Source organism: Medicago sativa, chromosome 4 (assembly GCF_051527215.1).
Source record: "Medicago sativa cultivar Bolivia chromosome 4, Bolivia_mono, whole genome shotgun sequence".
NCBI classification, from domain to species: domain Eukaryota; kingdom Viridiplantae; phylum Streptophyta; class Magnoliopsida; order Fabales; family Fabaceae; genus Medicago; species Medicago sativa.
The window spans coordinates 82,973,632-83,001,089 of NC_140752.1; the positions used below are offsets into that span (position 1 = coordinate 82,973,632).

The window sequence follows — 27,458 nt, forward strand, 5'->3', positions numbered from 1 at the left end:
TGCACATATTTATGTATAGATGTAGTTTTTATGTATAGGATGGCAACGAAATCATTTTTTCTTATCTAGATGTAGCCTTTATGTATACTAAATAGCTGCATTACAAAAACTAATAGTTCTGACGATATTTGAAAGTTTTGAAAACAAATGTGTAGAATATAATACATCTATTAACATCAAATTGAAAGGCTGAAGCCTCATGTTTGCATTCTAATTCCTCAAAAATCAAGAAAAAAAGAATGAAAGCACTAAATAAAAATGACATGGGTTAAAAAGTGGGTTCTTTTTCGGACAGCAGATAATAGATATAGAACTTTTGAGCAGCAGCTTGCTTTCAAGGTTTCTTACGATAAAACTTGAACTCGTTCTCCCTTCCATAGACATGCTTTTAGATCTGAAAGAATATATATATAGGAAGATTTGTCAAAATGTAATCATATATAACAGAGGAATTTTGATGATTTGAAATAAATAATTAACAATTTACTCCATATATTATAACATGATGATTTGAAATAAATAATTAACAATTTACTCCATCATAGTGAATTTTGATGAGATGAATTTATACATCATAATCAATATATCATAATCAATATAGGGATAAAACTCTAGTGCTTATCATAAAGATTACAGTGAAGTGGTGCAGCTAGTATCTCACATAACCATATCAACATGTTTTCTTGCATCCCTTGATCTTAAAAACAACACCTATAACTCATTCTTTCAAGGTAAAGAGATTAACAGTTGGTATAGATTCTACACTTGAACATTTAGAATGTAGAAATCACATAAAATTACACTAACGGCTCTAACGGAGTACAATTACATTTAGCAAAACTAATCACAACATTTATGAGTAATTTAATCAAAATTTTAATGCAGAAATAACATGTATCGTCAACTTTGACATATTATAAATTTAATTTGACCAAATCATATTTAACCACTCGTGTCTCAAACTACCAAACTTTGCTTAAAAGCTCAAACTATTTAATATAGACCTAAACTAATTGTTATTAAGAACTTGATAATATAGAAATGATGCAGAAAAAGTATTTTTAGAGCCTTTTTAATGTTACTATGTTAAAAGACATATTGCCTTTACTTTCTACTCTTTTAAATCTGAAAAAAGACATATATTAACTTCAAATAATGATGTGCACTCCCTGAGTTAAAACAAATGTTAATTCACTATACTTGACATAGTTTCAAATTGGAATTGGTAAGTTCCATTTGGATGTTGAACTGCGCAAATCAATGAATTTGCAAACTAATTAATTTCAAGCATTCTCTAAATGCAGATCAAAACTTCAGGTTTTCGTTACTTTAACTATTGTAAAATATAGTTCAAGAAAACATAGGTAATCTATAGCAGCAAAAATAGTTCCGAAATAGCTTCAAAAATAGTTTAAGAATGAGATTGATTAATTTCCTAATTTGCTATGTTGCTTTTTCTACTTTAGTTCCATGTCATTAAAAGCATAAGACATGTCTTTATATCCATATTGCAGCATGTTGTTATGTGTAAAACTACTGTTATCTGAAAAATCTAATTAGAAAAATTTCTTAAAATAAATCCATGCTCAAGCAGTCAAACACATAATTCAAAAAAATTACTGGAATTCCCTGCCCAAAACAGTCATAGCTAAACTAAACACATCTCAACCATGATAGTCCTAAAACTTCCTGCCTAAATATGTACCGAACTATATATAGTTCACATTAAAACAATTAAACATTACCTTCAAACACATCTCAACCACGAAAGTAAAGTAATGAATTTGTAATTAATTAGCTACCTGCATGACGATGTCATCTTTTAGAGCTTTAAACTCAGTAGCAACACATTTAGGGAGAGGATCATCGTCGCAGGCTTCAACATGGGGATGCCAAGTTTGATGATTCAACTGTTATGCGCAAGGTTTCAACCTACGTAACCCGAAATAATACTTAAACACACATTGTTACACACAATAATTGTATATGGAAACATATAGAGGGTGTGAGAGAGAGGGACAGAGAGAGAGAGAGAGAGAGAGAAAGGCTTACAGAGGTGAGAGAGAACATTGTTGCGATTGATTCTAAAACACACAGTTTGGCCAGGTCTTCGAACAGCAGGTTTGATATTAGCGCCTTCTGAAAATCTCTGAGGAACACATAGATGCTTCCAATCAAGCAAGCAGTCCCACCTATTCCTACAATCATCGATCAACATAACCTTTGTCAAATTCTTCACAAAAAATCATCATACTTTACCATCTGAAAGGAAAATTATATAATAAAACAAAAAAAAAGGGTCAGGCAAAGAAAAAGCACATGTTATCAAACCCAATTTGAGAAAATATATATATATATATATTTAGAATAAAAATGACATAGGTATTGCTCTCTAATGTATCTATGAGAGCCAAAATATCTACAAAAACATCCTGTTATAGTTTTTTCTCTCTTCTATAAGTTACATTATAATGAATGCCAAAAATGTGAATGAAACTATACCCTTCGTTAATAATCATCACAAATTTAGAACACCGACCCTTTGTTGAGATAGATTAAGATACTATAAATCAAAAAAAAACCACACATTCAGATCGTGCATGTCATAATTAAAGTTAACTTTATGCCTAGCAGATTTGACATCAACGTTTCTTTCATGAAAGAATCTTAAGTCAAAAGTGCAACACAATAATTAACTTAATATCAAGCCAAACAACTTAAAGAAAAGGTGAATTGGTAGTTAAATCTATTCTAACTAAAATAATAATTTGCATATACATAAAAATGCAAATTATTTCCCCTTGCCAAATGCCTAAAACGAAAGATGCACTACTTTCCAACATATAAGTATATAATGCCACCTTCAGTGCAGCATCATTGAGTTGAAGCTTTTCAAGTGCATCTCGTATCTCAGGAAATCCGGTACCAGAACCAAAAAAAATTGATTAACTCCAGCAACATTAGCGATTAACAATACAATTCTTTTGTTCAACAAAGAGAAAAAAAATGCAAATAAGAAATCAATACCGGTCAGCATCAATAGGAAACAGGCCACATAACACCACAGGAGTGGCTTCCTCATATCCAGGGAGTGAATTGTCTGCCTTTCTAAAATGGTGAGTGATCGTGTCACCCACTCTGGCATCAGCTACTTTTCTTATTGATGCAGATAGATAGCCCACCTATTCAAGCACAACACGAGATATCAATGTTCATATTAAATTAAAATTTCTTCTTTATCTTTCTTTACAAAATTAACAGCAAGAAAAGAACAAACTCAACACTTCATAAAATTGTCAAGCCAGAGAAACATGCATAGACAAACACAGACATGTTCAGGACGAGAAACAATACATCAGTGACATATATTATCTCATCATATTTGTTATGTCAACTTAAAAGTCGTTATCTGTTATCTACTTTCATGTTTCACATCAGAAGAGCAATGGAAATGAGGAGGGGGGATTGGAGAAACGAAAGTACTAAACAATATGGAAACAAAATCCTTCACATATCTACCTAATTCGCAAATCAATTTTTCCTAAATAGCAGAAGAAGACAACTAATTTATGATATTCAATTTTCCTTTGTTTTTACTCATTCATCCATTTCATTTTGTATCAGACACAAACTTCTCACAGCTAATTATCTATGACTAAAAATCCCTTAATTGTAACACTGTCCTTCAATTGTTTATAATTAGAACAAAATCCTTCAATTGGAAGCTCATCCATTCAATTTTAGGGTGTCGAATAGGAAGGAGTTTATTATAATCAATGTTACTACACAACAATCAAAGAGTTAAATTCTTTAAATCTTACATTCCTTCCTTGAATCTTCAATCCGGTTCATGGTAACCACTCACTCTTTCCACCACCTGATCCATTCCTTGAATATTACAACCTGCACAATCAAATTTAGCAAAAAATACAATTTGGCACACAATCGAAACTAAAATTTAAAGAAATTGAAACCCTAAAACTGAAAAATCAAACCGTATGAGAGAGAGAGGGTGGGAGTTTGAGTTTGAGAAGGGAAATTTGAAAATGGGTTGAGAGAAGAGGAAGAAGAACCTGATCTTCACACTTTCACTGGATTTCTTTCCCAAGATTACGAAGTGGGACGATCTGAATAGAAGAAACCTGGAAAAAGTGAGATGGAATGAGAATTAAGGAGAGGATTAAGGAATTAGTAAGAATTGAAAAAAATGATTACCCACCTGAGAAGATAGAGGATTGGATGAAGAAGAGGACGAGGGAGGAGAATGCTTGCCTTGTCTCATTGAGAGAGAGAGAAAAGAAACTGGTTATGAGAAGAGAAAGAGAAATAGAAAGAAGAAGCTCTGTTGTGAGTTGTGAGGGAGGATGGCCACGTGCCTTGTGTGGCAGTGAGCCTTGTGTGGCATTGGTTTATTTTGCTGTTGTACTTGTCTTTCTAAATGGTCAATTCAATTGTGTGGTGGCACTGTGCATCTCTATTCTTTCCATGTAAGCATGATCATTACACTGACAAAATCAGAAGACAAATTTTGACCGAAGGGTAAAGTTGTCATTTTAAAAATGTAGCATTTTGGCTCCAAATGAAGGGCATTTTAGTAAAAAGTGTTAGGATTTGCTTAGGGTTTTTCTAGGGTTTGAGTGCAAATTTTCTTTTCATTTATATTATTAAGATTTGTCTCCATAATTCTCTCATTGTTTGATTTCTTGCCGCAGTTTTCACAACTCTCTTAATTTATAATCCTCTCTTCTTTAATGTATGATGAATCATAGTTTGAGAATTTGCTTTGTTGTGCCATATCCAGCAAAGCCATGAAAATTACAACAATAATTTCCCTTCACCCTTTTCCTTTTTACAATTCTCCCCTTAATTTTTTTTTTGAAGGATTCTCCCCTTAATTTTTAGTTGTTGATTTCTTTATCAATTTGGGAGTTAAATAAATTTTGTAATAGTTTCTTTAATATTTGCCTTTGTTATTATGGGTTTCGATGTCTTTGAAGTTGAATCCAAAAAATAATTTAGATTTGTTAAATTAAGAGAAAGACAGGTTTGCAGTTTCCATGAGAAGAGAAGTAAATTGTTGATGGAAGAAGGAAGGAAGGGAGTTAAATGCGCATGTGTATGTTTTATTGGAAAGAGAAGTCACGTGTTCCACAAAAAGGAGTCTTTTAATCTTAACCATTAAATTGGATCCAATGGACATAAATAACTCCTCTCTTCCTCTCATTATAACACTTCCTCTCATTAGATACATCCCATATATATATATATATATATATATATATATATATATATATATATATATATATATATATATATATATATATATGGGGAATGCTAATGCACACCCACTCAAAAATTAGAAGGTGTGCATTAGCATGATACACCCTTTTGCTTTTGACAAAAAAACCATTTTATCTTTTTTTATTTTGATTCAAAGTTAAGGGTGGTCAAGTAATTCAACCTTTAATGTTAATTTTTTAATAATTATTTTATTCTACTATTCTCCCCAGCCATTCTAAGGGCCCACTTTGTGTCTCCTAGACAAAGTTTATCTTCGTCTCCTTGCCGCCACCGTCGACCGTCAACCGTCGTCGGCGCCGTCGACCGGTCCGATCACTACCCCGCCACTTGCTTCTTCCTTTCTCCTATTTTCATCACGGTTTCTGCAATCAGCAACATACTTTCTCAAAGATTCACAACATACATATCCTGCAAAAAGGGAAATCATGCTCTTTCTACTTCTCTTGACACATGTAAATTATTGACTACTTTTCCCAAATCAGTTCCAATTTTACTTTCCAATCAAGTCTGTTATATGCATGGTTGAAGATGGTTGAGGATCTGCCTACAGTTTAGAAAAGAAGCACGCACAGTTTTCACACAAAGTGAACATGGGATGATGATGACGTGGCCTAGAGGAAAAGAAGAATACGGATAGATGTGCCCAAATATATATATCTTTGGTGGTGGCTAGGGTTCGAACCCCGGACCTTGCATATGTTATGCATTGTCTATACCAACCAAGCTAAGCTCACGAGGATATATATTCATATCGTGTTTGTTGCATTTTTTTAATATTTAAATTTATTCTTATCTATTTGTTACATGTGTTATTTATATTCAAAATTGAGAGCATTTTTGGAAAGAAAAATCCAGCCCAAAAGAGCTGAAAGGAGTTGTTTTCTTTATATATAATATAAATAGATTTATTTGTTACATGTGTTATTTGTATTTAAAATTTAAAATTAAGGGTATTTTCGGAAAGAAAAATCCAACCTAAAAATGCTGAAAGTGTTTGTTTTCTTTATATATAGTATATAGTATAGACTACGTGCTGGCACAATATTTTCTTCTAAAAAAACTCTAGAATATTATTATTATTAGTATTTTTAAAATCTAAATTCTAAGTTTGAAATTATCTTCTTTCATCAAAAAAAAAAAAAGATTTAAATGATCAAGTAACGGTATGTGTTTCTTTTTTACTCAAGAGTGGATAATTCTAAAGCAAAATTAAAAGATACGTTCTCCTTCATCTTTCGTGACAAAAATAAGTTACAATTATAATCAATCAGTATCTTCTATCTTCTATACTATATTGCAATTTAAATTTTAGTTTTTCTTAAACGAGTATTGTGATGATGTCGAATCATCTCTATTAACTGAATTTGAGTTAATCTCATACAAATAACTGAATTTGAGTTAATCTCATAAAAACAATGTGATGATGTCATATCATATTTAACTTCTCAATTTATTAGTTTTCATCCACTATATCCATCTCTACGGGTTAAAAGAAAACCACTATCTCAATTTAATGCCTAATATTCACACAATTATAGGTTTATAAAATTTAACATTTTTTCTTTTAACAAAAATTAACCAATTGTTCTCCACGAAGATTTAGAACCTTTATAAATTATTTTTACAGAGGAAATGTGTTCAATTCATCATTTTAAATATAACAAATGAAAAAAATATGAATAAAAATATATTAACACCCGCGCATCGACGAGTGTTAAAAATTATGAATAAATTATTAAAAATATATGACTAAAAAATTATGAATAAAAATTCATCAATTTCTAGACATATAAAATTAAGAAGATAATGAGCTTTAAAAAGTAGAAGTATGAAATTTTGGAGTACAATTTTTGCTCTTTTATTGCGCTGACGTTTGAAAATTATGAACAATTTTTTTTACGAATTTTGATTTTGATTAAAATTAAAAATATAAATGATTTTTTCTTTCTAATTATAACAATTTAAACTAACCATGATTATCTATTTCAAAGACACTAACAATATAACAAAAAAATATAACTTAATTTTTTTTAATGACATCAACAACAATCTTTATTATAGAAAAAATCGTTTAAGGTTATAATTGGAATAATAAAAAAAAAGTAAGTATAAATACACTCATCTAGTTTGTTACACTTTTTAAAGGATAATGATAATGAAAAAAAATTGGACATGTATATACTTACATCTTTTTTTTTTTGAAGGAATGTATATACTTACATCTTGTTTGTTACACTTTTATTTTAATATTTAAATTTATTGTTATATATGTTATTTGTATTGAAAATTGAGGGTAATTTTAAAAAGATAAAAAGCCAACCCAAAAAAGGTAAAACATGATTTTCTTTATTCTTTAAAAAAATTATTTCGTATAGATTAATAACACAAAAAGGATATATATGAAATTTTGGAGTACAATTTAATTATATTAATTAATAATATATTAAGTAGTAGATATATTAAACATTTGGGTCCAATGCATAAAATTTGTAAGGTTCGGGGTTCTACCCCAGCTACCACAAAAAGAAAAAAAAAAATATTTGGGCCCAAGTTATCAAACTGATACGAACCTTTGGCCCCAAGTTACCAATGAAACAAATATTACAAATAAAAGCACCCGAGACATTATAAATAAATCTAGGTGACATACTTGAAAGAAAATAATTTCCTTTGGTCTCTATTATAAGAAACTTATCACTTTTTATTAAGTGATCTATAAGAAACTATTTTCCTTGTGACCTTTCGTCTTCCAGGATAAAAACTCTATTTAAACATTATTTTAGTCAAGTTACTTGTTCATGGGTTATATATTCAAGTAATCTGACTAAAATAATGTTTAAATCGAGTTGTCATCCTGGAAGACGAAAGGTCACACCTTGTGACCTTTCGTCTTCCAGGATAAAAACTCTATTTAAACAATATTTTATTCAAGTTACTTGTTCATTGGTTATATATTCAAGTAACCTGACTAAAATAATTTTCAAATCGAGTTATCATCCTGGAAGACGAAAGGTCACACCTTGTGACCTTTTGTCTTCCAGATTCATTGAAAAGTGATATGTTTCTTATAATAAAGACCGATGGAAGTACCAACGAGTGGGAGCGATTAAGCAAAATCAAGATAAGGACCATCCAATGATGGTAGAAGGTGGTGACAACAGGTTTTAAAATTTCAGTTTAATCAATAATACCTATGCGTTATATACTTCTATTTAATTTCTTTTTTGTCATTTAATTATTGTATATTCTGCCAAGTCAACTACAAGCTAGTTTAATCTATGATCAGAGGAGAAACTTGACGAAAAGATATCACAGATGCTGAGTGATGTCAACTTTCACTATGCAAATTGCCATTACAACATGGTACATTATTTTGTGGTTAAATAATCTATAGGTCATTTTTTAATATATAGTAAAAAAACAATTATCTATAGGTTTTGGTATTGGAGTTTGCTGTCTAGATAATCATAATATTGAAAATCTAAGTTCATCAAATTTTGATTACATATTCACACTAACCCACCTTTGATCTGGCTACGACACAATGTTTAACTTTTGAACAATACTTATTGAGAGTCCGATATGTTGGATATAACATGACCCCTGAAAATATTTTTATAAATTGGAGGCCTTCCATGCTTTACAAGATGGTTTTTAGGGTTTAGTAGTTTGTTTCTAGAAATTAGAATACAAATTAAAATTGATTTTTTTTCATTAAGTATAATTATTTATTATAATTATTTGTATAGTGTTGTAACATATATATATATATATGGCTTAAATATGATTTTCGTCCCTCTAATATAGGCGTGTTTTGATTTTCGTCCCTGTCAAAAAAAAAGTTTGAATTACGTCCCTGTAAAAAAAAATTTGTTTGAAAATGGTCCCTGACCCCACTATTCAGCTGACTTGGCATGGTATTCGCCACGTGGCAGTTGCTGACTGTGCAACTTTTGCCACGTGGCACTGACGTGGAGGTCCACGTAATTAAAAAAGTAAAAAATAAAAATAAAATTCTGAAAATTATTTATTTAAATTAAAAAAATCTGAAAATAAATTTAAAAATCATAAAAATAATCCGAAAAAAATCTGAAAATAAATTTAAAAATCATAAAAAAAATTTGAAAAATAGATTTTTTTATTTGAAAATTATATATAAATTTTTTTCGAAAAACAATGGCAATTATATTTTCTGAAAATAAATTATAATTTAATAAAAAATCTAATTTCTTATTCTTTTATGAAAATTCTAATTTTAAAAAAAAAAATTTTTTTTCAGAAATTTCAGAATATATAATATTCAAATTAATTAATTTTATATTGAAATTTATACAAAAAAATAAATTCAAAAAATTATTTTAATATTTTAAAATTTATTTTCTGATTTTTCGGAAATTTTTTATAATTTTCAGATTTTTTTTCCGAATTTTTTTATGAATTTTAAATTTATTTTCATATTTTTTAATTTTAAAAACAATTTTCAGAATTTTTAAAATATTTTTTTAAAATTTAATATTATGTGGCACGCCATGTGGCAAAAGTTGCACACTCAGCAACTGCCACGTGGCCAAAACCATAACAAGTCAGCTGAACAGTGGGGCCAGGGACCATTTTCAAACAAAAAAAAAATGTGTATATATATACTATGAGAATGGTCTTTTTATGTGAGAATATGAGAATGAATTTTCAGCCTTTGGATTAAGACTTAATGGATGGGATTAAAATGCTCATTATTACCTAACAAGCCTGTGCCTCTCCGTTTTCAATAACCACGCGCACCTCTTCTTCTTCAACATACCTGCAAGGCTGCAACCTTCTCATATTACCTAACAACCTTCTTCTTCTTCCATGATACAAATCCCTTCTCTTAATTTTTTTGTTTATAGATGAATAGATTTCTTTTTCCCATTCCTTTTTTTTTTGCTCGTTATCGATTCTTCTTTGATTAATTAAGTTTTTCCCATTCCTATAATCAACCTGTCTTTTGTTTCATTTTAAAAATTAAGTTATGATTCACTACAAGAAAAACTGCATTTTGCGACCTTTAAAATGGCAGATTGCGACTGTTAGAAGGGTCGCAGATGTACAATTGCGACCCTTCCCCAACAGTCACGGATGTTGGGGTCGCAAGTGTCTTTTGCGACCCTTCATAGAACAGCCGCACCAACTGCCGCAAAAGGCACTGCGACAGTTGCTAAAGGTCGCAAATGTGGAGATTCAAATGGATTTCAAGGGACTTGCGACAGTTGGGGAAGGGTCGCAGATGCATAAAATTTATTTATAAAAAAAAAACGTTGCGACAGTTTGCAAGGGTCGCAGATGTTGAGTTAATTTAAAAAAAAAAATCAGTTTTTTCCTGAATTTTTAATAGAACTATTTACTAATAAAAAATATATAAAACTAAAATAATTCATAATAAAAAATATGAACAAATTCATAAACTAAAATATGAATTTTACATTCATATAAAATACAAACAAGTGATACAATAAGGTTTCTTGAGTTCCTAACATGAAAATTTAATCAATTATGTAGATGATATTTGGCGAGGAAGTTGTTTTGATCAAATAGAGATGAATAGACTCCAAAGAATGCTATGCTCTGTTTGGTGATTCTAAGTCTTCCGCCTAAAAATAAGTCAAAGATTATATAAGACACATCAATTAACAAAAATAAGCAATAATGTCATGCAAGTCATGATTCTAACTTATCGCGCAATTAAACTTATAATTACTTTCTGATATATTTGTCAAAAATAACCACTATGGAATAACCATTAGTATAGGAAAATGAACATAAAAACATCATCAACTTCAATTATAAACATCATCAACTTCAATTATAAACATTAGCAGAAACATGTTTTGTGTATTGGATACTTGGTTTGGACTACTTGAGCTACTTGATACACATATATAATCTTTCTTCTAATCATGAATCGCAGAGTAACTTTCTATATGTCAACACCAACCACTAAAATGTTATCATATCAACAACTAAGTTAGTATGAAATCTAAACTAAATTATTATGATAAGATTACCACACTAGAACACAACAATCATAAGAAAAATCCAGAATTTCCATTGCAACATTCCATTGGCAGTTAGACACATAAACTCCATCAAAATACCTTACGAAAAAAATAAATAACATGGATTAAAATTTAGAACTATAGTATCTCACCTTTTCAGAGACAAGTTTACTTGATGACTAGTGCTATTAAATCAACCAAAGATAGCAAACTTCAATTAGGTAAAGATGCTGCAGAAAACAAAGACAAGGTGTTAATTGCTATAATTGCTATTCTTTAAGGTTTCTAAATAAAAAAACAGTACTGAGTTCATTAAAAATATCATCATAGTAACATAAAATGAACTATAAATATAAATAAAATATGATAATACACCTCAAATTTCATAATAGCAAAGGGGAAATTTTATACTAAATGAACAAAAAACATCAAACATTCCTAGAAATAAATGATCCTCTTGTTCATCATTCCAAGCTACCTACACATAATCCAATCTTTCTACAATCACATAATCCTTTTGTTTACTATTTTCTTTAATTTCATCTTTAAACCTTTTCACCTCCACCTTTACTATTACAACTTATAGGTAGAACAGTCACAATCATAATTCTCATATAACAAAAACCATGGTTTGTAGAACTCATAAAAATCAATTTGATTTGATGCAAAATGATAAGACAGAGAAATCAAAAAGATAAAACGAGGCAATCTATAAGACGAGGAAAGCTAGTTATCAATATTAGATGAGAATAGTGAGAAAAGAATTAAAAGAGAAGCCGTTAGGATTTAGATTACCTTTGTAGAAAAGAACCTTATATCAATATTACCTCTACACTTTTTCAAGACTTCTTCCCACTACAGTCAAATCCCAAATAAAAGATAAATTCTATACTGTAAGACAAAAAGAAATCATCAAACAAGGGTGTACCAATTATTGAATATGGCAATCCAAAGTCTTAAGCAAAAAATTCCAGCCACATATGACAATGACATTGAATGAATTCTAATATAGGTAAAGCAAACATATAGCTCTATCTGAGTGGAATATAGGTAAAGCAAACATATAATCTTGTAGTTTCATTATGACATGGCTACAAATTCACAAGAAATAAAAAAAAACTACAGCTACTGAACCAGCCAGCTATATCCAATTTCATTACTGTGCATCATAACCAGCCATATCTGTTGAGTCTTGTAGCATAGACCTTAGTCCAAGTGAGTCTATCAGAAAGAGTATAAAATATGGCCAATTGCTAAATCAAATAATAATAACATATCAGATATCAATTCAAGACCAAGCTCAAACAACTCTGTAGCAACTAAAAAAATAATAGTGTGAACACAATGCACTGTGCTAGAAAGAACTCAAGTACCCACTTAACATAAAGCTTTTAGCAGTAAAAGGCTTAATAAACCATCCAAAAGCTTTGAAAATTATTATAAGACATAGCATCCAATTAAATTGATTCAAGAAAGCCTCTACGATCCAAAACATAAATAAAGTGAGGCATACAACAAATTATTCATGCCTACATAGACAAGCCTATGAATAAGACTTAATATCCTATTCTCATACAGAACTGATTCCATGAACAAGTTCTTTAGTCTGATGCAAAACTTGGATTTCTTTCATGTTTCAACCAATCAATTAAAACTCAAAATATATCATAGTTTTACGTTTTACCACTAATCATAGAATCAACAACCAGACTATACCATACAATAGATAAAACTCGCACAAAATTTAGAAGCAGTGTGTTTACGGTATGTAGTTTGGAAGATCACAACTAGGTGTCATTATATTTTAGAACAAGTTTATAAATCCATCACAAAAAGCACCAAACAGAAGCAAACCAAATATATATCCTATCTCAAGAAAAATTTGTTTGTCACAGCATAAGGAATACTAATATATTTGAGAAAAATTTGTACCTATAACCAGCTTCAACACTTTGTTCCTTTTGCTACCTGAGATGAAAAATTACATTAGTATTGGATTAATAAGGTTCACAACTTTATATTATATTTTTATATTATATTAAATGATTAATTGAATTAAACAATCAGCTTTTGTACCTATTGCACCAAACAGCAGCTGGCCTAAAAGAACATCGCCTATCCTATAAAATTGATGCTTGGACATACATAAAGGAAAGGCCACCTGAGATAATTAAAAATCAACAACTGGTCCTTAAATCCATTTTGCGCATACCCCTGCCTCAAAATTAACTAAGGGCACAAAACTTAAAAACATGCACTAAAAATTGCAGCTATTTATCGCCCAAACCAAAACTGCACCTTCTGCATCTAATGACAAAAACACGTCCCACCCTTCTGCCTGGACCTACCAGCAACTGCTCAAGCAAGAGCTAAAGCCAAAACAGTTGAAGAAACCGCCCCTTTGTTGGAGCAAAAATGCTGCTATTCCTCCAAAATCAACACAACAATTCCGCCAATCACACTATTTCCTCAATAGAGGATTGAATTGTGATAGCAAAGGAGAATCACAACACTTTGTGCATCACCAATCCATAGAAAATCATAAACTTAATCACCTCCCTCTCAACAACTTATGAACAGCAACTTCCATGATTTTCCCTTACTTTCACATGTTTTTCTTCCACCAACAATCTCAAATAAAACCATCTCATTATATATATATACAAATCTTCCTATTTCAGAGGCTACTCAACATTATTGGAACTCATCAAAATTCAAGGGCTTACTAGTAAGATTTCTAAAACTACTACAAAATTATATATAGGAAACTAAATCCTAAACTTCCAAATCCTAAACTTCACAATCAGCATAGATAAAAGATACAATTATTACTTCAAGAACAACAAAACAGGATTACTGGGTCATCAAATTTCAACACTATAAAAATCCCATTTCAACATTTCACTCAAAATTTCAAAACAGGGTTACAGATTTTAACTAATGAAACAATGGATAACATTACCTTAAAAAATATTCACAACAACAACGTAAAACAAGAAGAAAAGATGAATAAGGTTTTGAGGGTTACCATAGAAAGAGAGAGTTGAGCACCGATTGAGTGAGTGAGTTGAACACCGATTGATTGAGTTGACCATGATTCAGCATCGATTTAGCACCGATTCAGACAGATCCAGACATATCACCGATTGAGTGAGTGAGTTGAGCACCGATTGAGAGGTTAGGTTTTGGGAGTGAACGATTGAGAGTGAGAAGATTCAGGGAACAAAGATTTTGGGGATGAAATTGAGAAAATTTTTGCAATTTGAGAGTGAGATGAAATATTTGGGTCTTAGGGTTTAGAGAAAATTTTGGGAAAGTGAGATGGAGTGGAAGGTGAAACTGAATATTGGAGTGAATGAAAATTTTGGCCAAGCCGAAATGGACAATTAACAACGCAGCTTCTAATTTAATAAAAAACCTGCGACTGTTGACCATAACTGTCGCAACAACTGTTGCAAATATGCACATTGAGGCAGTTATAAGGTAAGGGTCGCAATTGAAGTGTCGCAAAATGCTGATTTTCTTGTAGTGATTAATTGAATCACACTTATTCCAATTCCATGAAACTGAACCTCAAATAAAATGTATATGATGCGATAGCCAAGAAAAAGTGTACATGATGCGATAACTAAGAAAACAAATTGATTGAAAAATTGGATACAGATGCTTGTTGAATTTCACAGTGAATTCCAAAATATAACCAGAAGGGGGTTTGACAAAGGGGGTATATTGGATAGATGCTGGAAAAATGATGTTGGTCCCATGTTGAAGATGAACACTCAACAACAACAGCAAACTCACATAAAATAGGCATCGAATGTTAAAAATTTGTTTATATGTCAAATGAGATTCATAGATTCCAAAGATCGCTGAAATGCCATGAGCTGATGAAGATGAAACGGTGAGGAAGAACTAACTAGGTTTAAAAGAAATGGTAGAGTAAAGAGAGGCATATGTGTTGTTAAATGAGGCTTTTTAATCTCAGCCAATCAATTTTAATCCAAGGGTTGATAATTATTCTCACCATTCTCACATAAAAAGGTCATTCTCATATGATACATCCTATATATATATATATATATATAGACACACACACAGACACACACACACTTCTATATTATATATAATGAGAATATGAGATTTTGGAAGATTTTGGTTATTTCAATTATACCCTCAAAAAAAAAAAATTCCTATAATAATGTTATATTGTTCTTGTTATTAAAAAAAGATAAGAACCCGTAGTTAATGAATGCAACGATTTAAGTCCCACTCGAAATCCTTTTTGATCGCAATAGAATAAAAAAAAAAGAAGCTTCAAAGCAAGAATCAATAACTGATGAGGATTGGTAACAAGCAGTAATGAGGGGTCAATCAATTACATTGTTTAGACAATAAAAACAAGCAGAACTATGGCAGGAAGTCAAATATAAACGTCCTATGCTGGTTTTTAGTTAAAAACACAAGATCACATGGCATTTTTTCTTTTAATAGCAAAGTGAAAACTCTATTGGTAATCAATAGAAATAAGTACATTACTTCAAAAAAAAAAAAATAGAAATAAGTACATGTCATAAGGAGTTTGAAATGTTGGACACAGTAACACTAAGAACCAAAAAGTAACTTTCCCTTCTCCATTGTAAAAAATTGGTGTCCAATTTTCAACATAACACTAAAAGTATACATTTTTTCTTAAGAAGGCAGAAATAAGAATGTTGAAGATGTTTGTAAAGTTGAAAATAATGAAAAAGTTGAATGTTGTGAAAATTAAAGATGATAAGATTGAAGATGTTGTAAAAGTTGAAGATGATAGTGAGTCTTGAAGGTGTCAAGAGTGATACCGTTACCGTAGACCTCATCAAAGATTAATTAAAATATAAACAATCATAGAACTAGATATGTTTTATATTTGCGGTTAAAAAAAAATACATGTTTTATATTTACAATGATATTTTGATATAATTATTTATATTTTTGTTGGTTGATTACAATATTTTTTTTGTTTGATGATGTTCAACTGTATTGGAATTCTGTAATCTAAAACTTTAAAACATGTTTTGGATTCTATAATCTAAAATGGAATAATATAAGAAAGAGTGGTGATACATTGACCACTATAGGTGACACACACCTCTTCTACCACCACACATTAATGTGACACGTGGTCATGTGACCCTGGCCACCCCACCTAACACTCTCTTTCATAGGGTAAAATTACTAAAATGTCATTTCACATTAGATATAATGAGGTAGGAAAAAATGGTGTGTGCCAGGCATGAGAGGGGAACGAATTTCAGCACTATGTGACATGAAACTCTTTACCTTCATGAAAGTAACATTACTCTAACTCATTACTACAAACAAAACAATGTGTACTAACTAGTCAATTATGTACGTACGTATAATAATAGATTGTCCACCTTAAATCTCAGCTCTTGATTTTATAAGATTTATATCCAAGGTCAGCAAACCATTCTCTATGGTGGACAAATTGACGCATTGTATTCCACCCTAAAACTACCATATATGCCTATATATACGTATCCCAACAGTAAGCTAAATGAGTAGCAGAACAAGATGATATCGTCAACCATGCAGCATTTCCCTTCATGCATATTACTTCTCCTCCTGGTTCTAACCACACAACACTTCATCATACCTTCACTCTCAGAAAAATGTAACCCAAATGATAAAAGAGCCCTACTCCAAATCAAAAAAGAATTTGGCAACCCAACCAAACTCTCTTCATGGGATCCAAACACAGACTGCTGCAACAACAAATGGAAAGGTGTCTTATGCAACTCAGACACAGAAACCAACCGAGTAGACAACCTTGATCTCGAGAACCTTGACCTTCCTAAACCTGTTCCAATTCCACCCTCCATCGCTAACCTCCCTTTCCTTACCTTCCTCTCTCTCTCTCTCCCGCATCCCTAACCTTGTCGGGACTATCCTCCCACCTTCCATCTTCAAACTCAAGAAACTTCAGTACCTAGCCCTCCGCCATACCAACATCTCTGGCGAGATACCAAACACCCTCTCACAGATCAAAACCCTCTCAGGTATCGACTTCTACAACAACAAACTAACTGGTCCCCTCCCCGCTACACTCTCCTCTCTCCCTAACCTTACCGAAATAACTTTTGACCGCAACCAACTCACAGGTACAATACCGGAGTCCTACAGCTCCTTCCCAAAATCCTTTTCATCGATGTCTCTTTCGCGAAACCGCCTCTCCGGGAAGATTCCGGCGTCTCTAGCAAAGCTGAACTTGGCGTTTGTGCACTTGTCACGGAACAAGTTGGAGGGCGATGCTTCTGTGTTTTTCGGATCCAAGAAAGAAACTCTGGTGAAATGGTTGGATAGGAACTTGTTGTCTTTTGATATTGGGAAAGTTGGGCTGTCCAAGAATTTGGAGGCGTTGGATTTGAGTAACAATAAAATATACGGTACGCTACCTAAGGGATTGGCGAAGCTGAAACTTTTGAAGGAGTTTAATGTGAGCAATAATAATTTGTGTGGTGAGATTCCAAAAGGTGGAAAATTGCAAAGCTTTGATAAGTCTTGTTATGCTCATAATAAGTGCTTGTGTGGCTCTCCTCTTCCACCTTGTAAAACTTGAATTGAATCTGACAAAACTATGTGATCGGTCTTAAATAAAAATGATGTTTGTCTTAGTTTATTTAAGTTCAAATCCATGTAGGAGAAATATATTGTGTTAATGTCATATGGATAATTAATTACTAATCTCTCTGTTCATCATAGTATATATGTGTCTCTAAATATATATTTATTTTTACAATTTATTTTATTTTCCGATTGAGTTATTTGGACATACGATTCTCGATATGGTATCTCAAACCGTATATTATTGAATGTGGACATCGGTCATAAATGAGAACAATTCAAAACTCGAAAATTATATAAATATATGATGCATGTGCCCTTGTGTGTGTCAAAAACCTATTCTATTTTATCAAATCAAAAATAGAGTTTAAAGATGTTTTAATAATATATATATATATATATTCTGTAAAAAAATAATAAAATATATTATTTTGCATTATAAAAAGTGTTGCACATCTCAAGTGAAATAAATAATATGGAATACTAATAATGAAACAAAGAAGAATAGGAAAGCATATAAGCATTTGACTCTTCCAAGTAGTTAGAAATTTTATCAAATTAAGTACGTGGTCAGAAATTCGACTCTCCAAACTTATATATAAACAAAATTCACAAGATAGAAGAGAGTCCAGCTTGTTTGCCAAATAGCTATCTAGCGGATATTAGTGAAAACTACATCATATATTAATGTAACCCAAATACAGTTTAGTAATTTTGGTAATGTAGTGTATATAGGAGAGATATTGATGATGTTATTTTTCTATAGATACAGGCATATAGCATTACTCTTAAAATAAAGGTGAAGTTGAAAACTATGCTAGGTATATGAAGTTTTGTTGGATTCTCACCTATCATTTAATGTCGTGTAATTATTTTAAATTAATTATAAATTTTGATTCCTAGAAGATAATAGTATCCGATCAAACTCTAGGATATCAAACTCTAGAAGATAATAATCATTTTGATAAGAGATAAATTTGATAAAGAAAAATATTAGGTAATTCAAAAGTAGACAATCTCTTCCCCAAAAATAATGTTTGAAAGGTTGTGATTTCAAGTACTAGAGAGGATTCACACACACACATTCTCTCTTTTATAAGTTTCTCTCACCTCAGACATTCACACTCATGGTGTTGACATATTGTGTCACTTTATGTTGTTTTCAAAATATTCAAAAAATGTATAAGATGAAAAAATAAAATAAGTACTCTATCAATGTATAATAACAGAGTACACATTTACAACAAATTTTTTCTCAAATAAATTATACTTTCAATTTTAAATGTAATATTATTTACCTTTTCTTATTGTATCATATTATTAATATTAAATGTATAACTACCAATTCAATATATTACACATTATATTAATAGTAATAGTAAATTAATCAATACATAAGCATAATTTTTTAAATATAATTCTCTTTTTTAATTTATTTATTCATTTTTTAAAAAATATTTATGAATTTGTCATATAGATTTTTTTTTTTTTTGAAGAAATGTCATATGTAGATTATTATTGCGAGATAGAGAAAATAATAAATAGAGAGAAATATAACTGTGTTTAACGTTTAAAGAAACCTTTCATACTTTCTTCTTAATATAAGAGTGTGTTTGATTTGTAAGAAGGACTGAACAAACAAAAGAGTATTAGACAAGTAGTTGAGTCACATGCCAACTTTTAACCATCTACTATGTTTAATAATGGTCGATGCATTTAACAAAAAATTTGTATTTAACCTAACTTGACATTATGCACTAGACAAAATACAAATTTACTGTAATGCCCAGTGTATGGTAGCTTGTTGAATACAGTATAATCTATCTATAGCACGGGTATCTCGACTAGTATCTCCTTTAATATAAGAAAAAAGTATGTTGTGGAAAACTCTTTAATGCCCTAATCCCTTTCTATGTAAAACCAAAAGAATCAGGGGTAAAATCTGTCAATTATAACACTAATTTGTGGAAATGACTATTACTGTCCTTATCCCTTTCTATGTACAACAAAATATGCAGGGGTAAAAGCTGTCTATTCTACACTATGTTGTGGGAAACAATTGGAAGGGGTAAAATTAGTAATTAAATTCCTCACGTTATCAAAAGGAAGACGTCACTAAACAATAAACAATTGTTATGAGTAAAGAAACTGATGCCCATACCATTGCCCATACCATTGGAAATAAATTAGTATTAAAATCTGTCTATTCTACACTATGTTCAAAAGTTTTGGCTCTCAAATTTGAAATTCAAATTTGTTTTGCTCATTCAAAAGTTTCCCACAAATTTCATTCTTTCTTCACACTATATCAATCCCTTTTTCAGTTTCTTTTTTTCTCTACATCTATTCTATTTCTATCATTTTGCTCTTCATTTTCCTCCTCCCTGTGTAATCTTTAACTCTGATATCTAACTGTTGATTGTTTTTTTATGTAGCAAACTTGAAAGATTTCCAACTCTGCAAAACCAAGAAGGATACAGGTAAGTAAATGACAATAACACCAATTTTTTTGAAACACATGCATACTTCATTATTCTATTATTTTGTTCATATCTTCTTCGTTCATATCTTCTTTAACATACTACCATGTTTTTGTTGCTTAGGTTAACTATATCTTCTTTAACAAAAAACCAGAAGCAAAAATCCAGATCAACTTATTAACAAACTACATCTATAAAGGAGATGTGAGGGATAAGTGAGAACATATAAACTGAATACCTTGATTTTCAACCAATTTAATTTGTTAGGTATTCATACTTTATAATCTCCATCTTCTCTTCTAAGTTGTTCTCATGAAACTTGAAAGTTGTTCATTTTTCAACTGAAAGTTGAAGTACTGTAAATAAAAATGAATTTATCAGATCGACAAGGATACTTGATGTCTAAACTTTACTCTTTTCATTATTTAACATATACCTCTTCTTTGTATATTGTTTTCCAATTATAAATCGTTTCGAAGAAAATAAATACATAAGAAATTTTATTATTTGTTTGTATTTATATTCAACTGCAATTTTTTTATCTATAAATGTTATTGCCATTTACGTAGAAGTCTCTTTATTGAACTACAAACAAAGAGAAGAGACATAAGAAAAAAATTAACAACAAATGTATTATCAGTAAAAAAATCCTTACATCTCTTGCAAATTACTTAAAGTTATAAAGAGATGTAGCAATGAAGTCTCTTTACTTAAAATCCTTACATCTCTTTAAAACAGATTCATTGTTCTACAATAAAATTCTTACATCTCTTGAAAATTCAAACAATGTACACCAAATTTTATCTTTAGATTGTTGTTGTTGTGGCATCTATGATGACGAAACTGAGGCTATTGTTGTTGCAGTTCTCTCCAAATAATGTGATCTATATTTAAAGAACAATACTAAGTCTCCATTTTAACCAAAAAAAAGATTCATTGAAACAAGGAATTTTGTTATCAATAGTATAAAAAAAGCAGTTATCAATAGTATAAAAAAGCAGTTTTTTTTTAACGTGACAAAATAAGATCCATCTACAAAAAGAAAATTATATATTTCTTAAAAATAAAACGAAATAACATCCAATTTCATATTTTTATTGTTGTTGTTGCATGTAATGGAAACAAAATATGTAAGAACTAACATACAATATTGGTTCATGTATCAGATCAGTGTTTGTGTAAAAATTCTGACCTAGATCTGGTCCAAAACATACAAGATTGGGATGAAAATACAAGCTCTTTTCCGGCGCGGTGGTTGCAAGCTCTGACGCGGTGGTTACCGGAAGGTAGTCTGATCCTGATTTTTTTTAATGGGTTTTGTAGAGAAGATTGATAGGACTCTTTTTATGGTGATGGTTTTTCAAAAGTTTGTATGTGGGTGTCGAGATCTAACCGAAAAGATGGTTGTAGGGAAATTTAAAATTATGTTTGGCATGAAAATAAATTTGATAGAGTAAAATTAGTGATGAAAAGGAGAGGATGAAGATGGTGGAACAATGAAATGCCTGTCGCCATAGAAACACGGAAGGAGGAAGGAGGAAGGCGGCGGTAGGGTTTGTTAGAGAATGAGAGAGCTTTGCATAATTTCTTTGATAAAGAGAGAGAAAACTAACTATGAAATGAATATGGTGTTGGTGTGTGTGGGATAAAGTTAAATGAAAAAATAAACTATTAAAAAAGACAACATGTCTGTACGATAGGACAATATAGAAAGCGGTATATGCTTTTTTGATTCCAAATTGACAAAGTAGTGTAGCTTTAATAATAATAATAATAATAATAATATAAGATGATGTTATGATCTGTTCAACATACTGTTAAAAATAATTGATGAAATATTCACACTTAAAAATTGCTGTATCTGGATGAGAAATAACTTTGACAAAACAATTCAAAATCGATATAATTAGTCCCTGGATGTGAAAGATCTTTGACAAAACAATTGCACTTGAAGTAGTAGAACAACCCAAAAACTGCAATAAAAGGATGATATTCAATTACCTCACCTATCCTTCTCTTCAAGCAGTAAAGGATGCCACAAATGTCATAGAGTCTAAAAGGACACGAAGAGATGACTAGAAGGAAAAAAACAAGAATATTTAAAGTTATGCATGTGCAATGTACAATTATACAAGTTTCACACCTACTTGATATATAAAATTCATATTAACTTATATTAAAATAAAACATACTATTATTGATGGGCAAACATGTCTCTCTTGCTTTGTGTAAATTCAACTACTACCAACCAGCATAATGTAGAATCTCAAGATATTTGTCCTATGCCATGACCAAAATAATGTAGAATCTAAATAGAGTAATGATATTTTGACATCCATTTGATGACAACTTTGTTGACAACCTTGTTTTTCTCACTTTTTATTGGTCAAAAACAATGGAGAGAGAAAAAGAAAGAGAGAGGATAACAATATCATGTGAGTATGAGGGAAAAAGTTGTCAAAATATCATTTCTCATCTAAATATTGTAGAATCTCAAGAACTAAGACCACTATCAAGAATAAAGCCTGCAAATTTTAGATTTTTTTTTTAAAATGTGGTCCACAAAAGTATTCTAATAAAGCATTACTCAAAACAAACAATATTCTAATAAAGCAATAAGTTATCGAGTATTGCATAAAAGTAGAGAGCATTTGCAGAATTGGGGAAACAGTCACTTTAGTCTCTGAATGAGAAACGAATAGTTACAATAATTCCTCAATGTATCGAAATTTCAAAATAGTCCCTGATTGTGCATTTTGTTAGTCAAAATAGTCCTTGCTATTAAAATATTTCGTTAATATTGTCATATTAGTCCTTCAATACACTTACTTATTATCATATTAGTCTTTATACGTACTTACTTATTGTCATTTTAGTCCCTATATAAAAAGAGTTATTGTGAGTATTAAGGGATTATTTAAGCGTTACGGACTATTTTGACTAACAAAGTGGACAATCAGAGGCTATTTTAGAATTTTGATACATTGAAGGACTAATATGACTACTTGCTACATATTCAAGGACCAAAGTGACTATTACCCCTTGCAGAATTTCTATGGTCATACATGTTAACTTAATGCATCGATGACAAATTTTCAATTCCTAGGGAAAGCATTTCAATGTTCAATTTGTTTTTTTTATTTAAAATACATTTAAATAATACTAACAATTAGTTTATAATCTAACAATGACATATGAGTAAACGTTTAGAATCAAACCTTAATTGACATTGACATATGAATTTTATTTAATTCCTTTCATTACTTCAATTTTATTATGGATGTACCTATTATTATTTATTTACAATTTTATTTAAAAAGAACTATCATGCATGAAGCAAGTTGTCATTAATAAAATGCACTAAAACGTTGACATTGATTAAACTAAATTATGTAGTATTTGAAAAGTTTTTAGTGATCCTATTTCATAATTAACTTAAATGCACGGGTTAAGTTGTCACTGAATACTGATACACAGGACATGTTATCGTTGATACAAAGGAATTTTTTTTAATTATTTACATATATAAGTGTTTGTGTTTTAATATATAATATATATAAATCAATGTTTTTTTTTCAGGAATATATATAAATCACATAATAATTAGGTTTCCGTTAAAAAAATCAATGCCATTTTTATTAGGAAAAAATTTATATGCCAATTTAAGTAATAAAAACTTCCTTCAAAAAAATAAGTTATGAAAACTCTTTCTTTTAAAATAAAAAGTTATAAAATAGGAAAGTATACTTTTACCATCATATTTATATATTGATAATTATTACACAGGAAGAACAGCTTATTCTCAATAAAATTTTGATAATATACTTTTAAATAATTATCATACACCGAAAGAATTTTAGTTAGCAAACATATTATAAAATTATATCAGTCTTTATATAATTATTATACACTTGAAAATTGTCGTTGCTAAAAATCTATACAATATAAAAAAGTATACACAATGTAAGAAAGGGATAAGAAGGGTATATAATAAAGTTTTAGACATTACTAAAATGCATGAGAGAAATTGACATCAACTAAAAAGAACTATCATGCGTAAGACAAGTTGTCCTTAATAAAATGCACTAAAACGTTGACATTGATTACACTCAATTATAATGCACTTGAAAACTTATCAGTGATCATATTTCATAATTAACTTATGTGCATGGTTAAGTTGTCACTGACTAAACTAATACTGATACACGGGACATGTTATCGTTGATACAAAGTTTATAATAATTATAATAATCTGGCCATTTTGTTACTGATATAAAATACAAAAAATAATTTAAGGGTAAAATCAATTGTAGAATCAAGTAGAATCAATTGTACAAGTAAAATCAATTCTACTTTAAATCATCCAAACATCATAAAATCAATTATACAACAGTTAAAATCACTTTTGACCCTCTAAAATTGAAACCAAACACATGCTTATAAGCAGATACTTATATATATATATATATATATATATTCCATATATGCTAATTAATATATTCATAAAATAATCTATGATTAATATTATCACTGTACCCGTGCGTCAGCACGGGTGTTTGTACTAGTATATGAGAAAACAAATGCCTACCAAAATTCTAAAACTGTCCCTGACCCAATAATTTTTTACATGTCTATTTTCACTTTTCACAAGGGGTAAAAATGGATATTCATATTCCAAGATTGAATCTCATGCTTTTTACCAATATCGGACTTCCATACCCTTATCCTAAACTCAATTTTATATCTAACACAAAGGGTAGATATGATATTTTGGTATAGGAACCCACTTTTCTGATTGAACACTATTGATATAGTCTATTAACCATGGGTCTGCCAAGAATGCAAGCTTTTATCCAACATTTTACTATTCACCAATTTCAAATTTCAAAATTCATTCATTCACTTTATATTCCCTCTTATACCTTCTTTCTAAAAAAAATCTGCATTTCTCTACTCTCTCCTCATCTTGAACTATAACATAATTTTGGCTTTCTCTAATTTTTATCTCTCTCTCTTTCTCAATGTTTATATCTATTTCTTCTTCTTCTTCTTCTTCTTCTTCTTCTTCTTCACATGTTATTGCTTTATATTCTTATATTTTCTATAATTAATTATTGTTATGAATAGATTACATATATATCATTGATGTTGATTGCATTATTTTCTTTATGTTTGAAGTTTAAGGTGAAGACAGTGATGAAAATAGTGAGCAGCTTGAAGCTTTTTTCTTTAACTTCATCAAAATGACAAATTATCATCAAGGTATGCTAAATAATTTTTGTTTTTTTATTCTACTATGTCTGAACAAATCAGAATATATACTCCTATTTTTTTATTACAAACTTTATACAATTTTATTAGAATACACTTTATACTATTATTGTTAAATAATTTTACTAATCTTTTTTGACTGTAAAAGACAAATCAAATATAATTATTTTTTAATGTCTCTAATTAAGTAAATCACACTCTAAATCATGTAAGAGATTCCTGTCAAATTTACATTCAAGCATGACAAAATATAAAAATTTCTGCATTAAAAAAATACACAAAAATACAAACAAATAAAAAAAATGTAGATCCAAAGAAAAAAAAAATAGTTTATTTCTCAGCTATCAACTATGTTACTTTCTTTTTTCTTACACAACTTTATTTTGATCAAAAGTGTTTTCTAACATTTCATTGATTTAATTTGCACAAAACCTATGTTTTTCTTTTTTACAAAAATTCATGTTGTTTTGTTAAATCATGCTCACAAAACAAACTTATAAAACCATTAAAAATTATTCTTTTTGATTAGCAAACAACAAAAATAACAGATCCATACAAAAAATTCTTTTTTTTTTCATCAAAACAAAAAAAAAATTCTTTTTACTAAACAAAGAAAAATATTACAGATCCATACAAATTTAGATATATATCAGATCCAAAAAATATAAACAGATTCATTAATCTAAAAACATAATCATATGTATAGAAACATGATTCAAGAGAGAAAATATTGTGCTGCATGTAAAATTGTAAAAAAAAAAAAAAAAATTAGATCTAATCTTATCATTTGATTGTTGTTGTTGTTTCAAGTATGACAGCATGGAGAACAGAATATCTCGTCCTCATCATGACATGAAGACCTACCAGCAACATAAAGAGATGAATTTGATGCACTACGAATTCCGGCATAGTGGAGCCGACTTCTGGCATGGTGGTTGCCGACGAAGTTGCTCCGATGGTCATTTTTTGTGATTGCTGGTGTGGTGGTTAGCATGAACAGGATGATTGAATTTACTTTTCAAGGGATGTCCCACTGTGGGTGGACAATATGAGAGAACATGGAAGAATTCAAAAATTAAATAGTGAGTTTTGTAGAGGACAATGAGATGATTAGAATGGTAGTTTTGGTTTTGCTGAACAGTGGTCGGAATTTGTTGAAAATGAAGAGAGAAGGTGGACTGATGGTAGTTTGTATGGATGAGAAAAAAAAATGAGATCCAATAAAAGAGAGAAATAAGTGTTGTTGTGTGGAGATAGAGAGAGAACGCGATAGAGAGACAGATATCACTTCCTTTTTTTTAGTTTTTTAATTAATAAATAACTAAATAAATATAATAAACCCCTTTTATGATTCTTTTAAAAAAAAACATTTTTGACCATAATGATGATGATAAAAACGTGTGGTGAATGGTGAGTTCAAAAGACAGGTGTAATAGATGATAAAAACTGGTAGATGTGTATAATTCAATAATTAACATAAGTATTGAATGATGGAAAAACAAATTAAAAACAATGTACAAAATAACAACTACTACTCCCTCCGTTTCAAAATGAGTGTCGCTTTAGCCAAAAAAATTTGTTTCAAAATGAGTGTCGCTTTCAGTTTCCAATGCAATAATAACTTTTTCTTTTCAATTGTACCCTCCAATTAATACTCTGCACACTACTTCCAAAGTATAACTTTTAAAACTAACCAATAGTTAATAAGGATAATTTGGTAAAATAACCATTCTCTTTCTCTTAATCATTG

General features: G+C 30.0%; 5 long non-coding RNA genes and 1 pseudogene across 9 annotated transcripts; 3 read left to right on the forward strand and 3 right to left on the reverse strand.

Moving 5' to 3' along the window:
* Window positions 1-77: 77 nt before the first annotated feature.
* Window positions 78-4,383, reverse strand: LOC146932771 (uncharacterized). 3 transcript variants are annotated; one of them, XR_015007258.1, is made up of 7 exons: window positions 4,220-4,383; window positions 4,074-4,127; window positions 3,822-3,903; window positions 2,862-3,182; window positions 2,053-2,198; window positions 1,803-1,932; window positions 78-394 (listed from the first exon to the last, which is right to left on the reverse strand). It is a non-coding gene; the product is annotated as an uncharacterized LOC146932771 (long non-coding RNA). The 3 variants fall into 3 exon arrangements; XR_015007259.1 differs by having other exon boundaries at window positions 3,028-3,182; window positions 4,074-4,142; XR_015007257.1 differs by having other exon boundaries at window positions 4,074-4,142.
* Window positions 4,384-10,738: 6,355 nt separating this feature from the next.
* On the reverse strand, window positions 10,739-14,857 carry LOC146932772 (uncharacterized). Of its 2 annotated transcripts, none has more exons than XR_015007264.1 (6): window positions 14,362-14,857; window positions 13,410-13,494; window positions 13,266-13,301; window positions 12,129-12,188; window positions 11,486-11,563; window positions 10,739-10,928 (listed from the first exon to the last, which is right to left on the reverse strand). It is a non-coding gene; the product is annotated as an uncharacterized LOC146932772 (long non-coding RNA). The 2 variants fall into 2 exon arrangements; XR_015007263.1 differs by having other exon boundaries at window positions 12,129-12,224.
* Window positions 14,858-16,656: 1,799 nt separating this feature from the next.
* Window positions 16,657-18,097, forward strand: LOC146932773 (polygalacturonase inhibitor 1-like; annotated as a pseudogene).
* A 1,821-nt stretch (window positions 18,098-19,918) lies between these two features.
* Window positions 19,919-22,079, reverse strand: LOC146932774 (uncharacterized). 2 transcript variants are annotated; one of them, XR_015007261.1, is made up of 4 exons: window positions 21,630-22,079; window positions 21,204-21,321; window positions 20,676-20,793; window positions 19,919-20,414 (listed from the first exon to the last, which is right to left on the reverse strand). It is a non-coding gene; the product is annotated as an uncharacterized LOC146932774 (long non-coding RNA). The 2 variants fall into 2 exon arrangements; XR_015007260.1 differs by lacking the exon at window positions 21,204-21,321.
* LOC146932775 (uncharacterized) lies at window positions 20,312-20,617 on the forward strand. The gene is made up of 2 exons (XR_015007262.1): window positions 20,312-20,437; window positions 20,561-20,617. It is a non-coding gene; the product is annotated as an uncharacterized LOC146932775 (long non-coding RNA).
* Window positions 22,080-25,375: 3,296 nt separating the features above from the next.
* LOC146932776 (uncharacterized) lies at window positions 25,376-26,846 on the forward strand. The gene is made up of 2 exons (XR_015007265.1): window positions 25,376-25,699; window positions 26,519-26,846. It is a non-coding gene; the product is annotated as an uncharacterized LOC146932776 (long non-coding RNA).
* The last annotated feature ends 612 nt before the right edge of the window (window positions 26,847-27,458 follow it).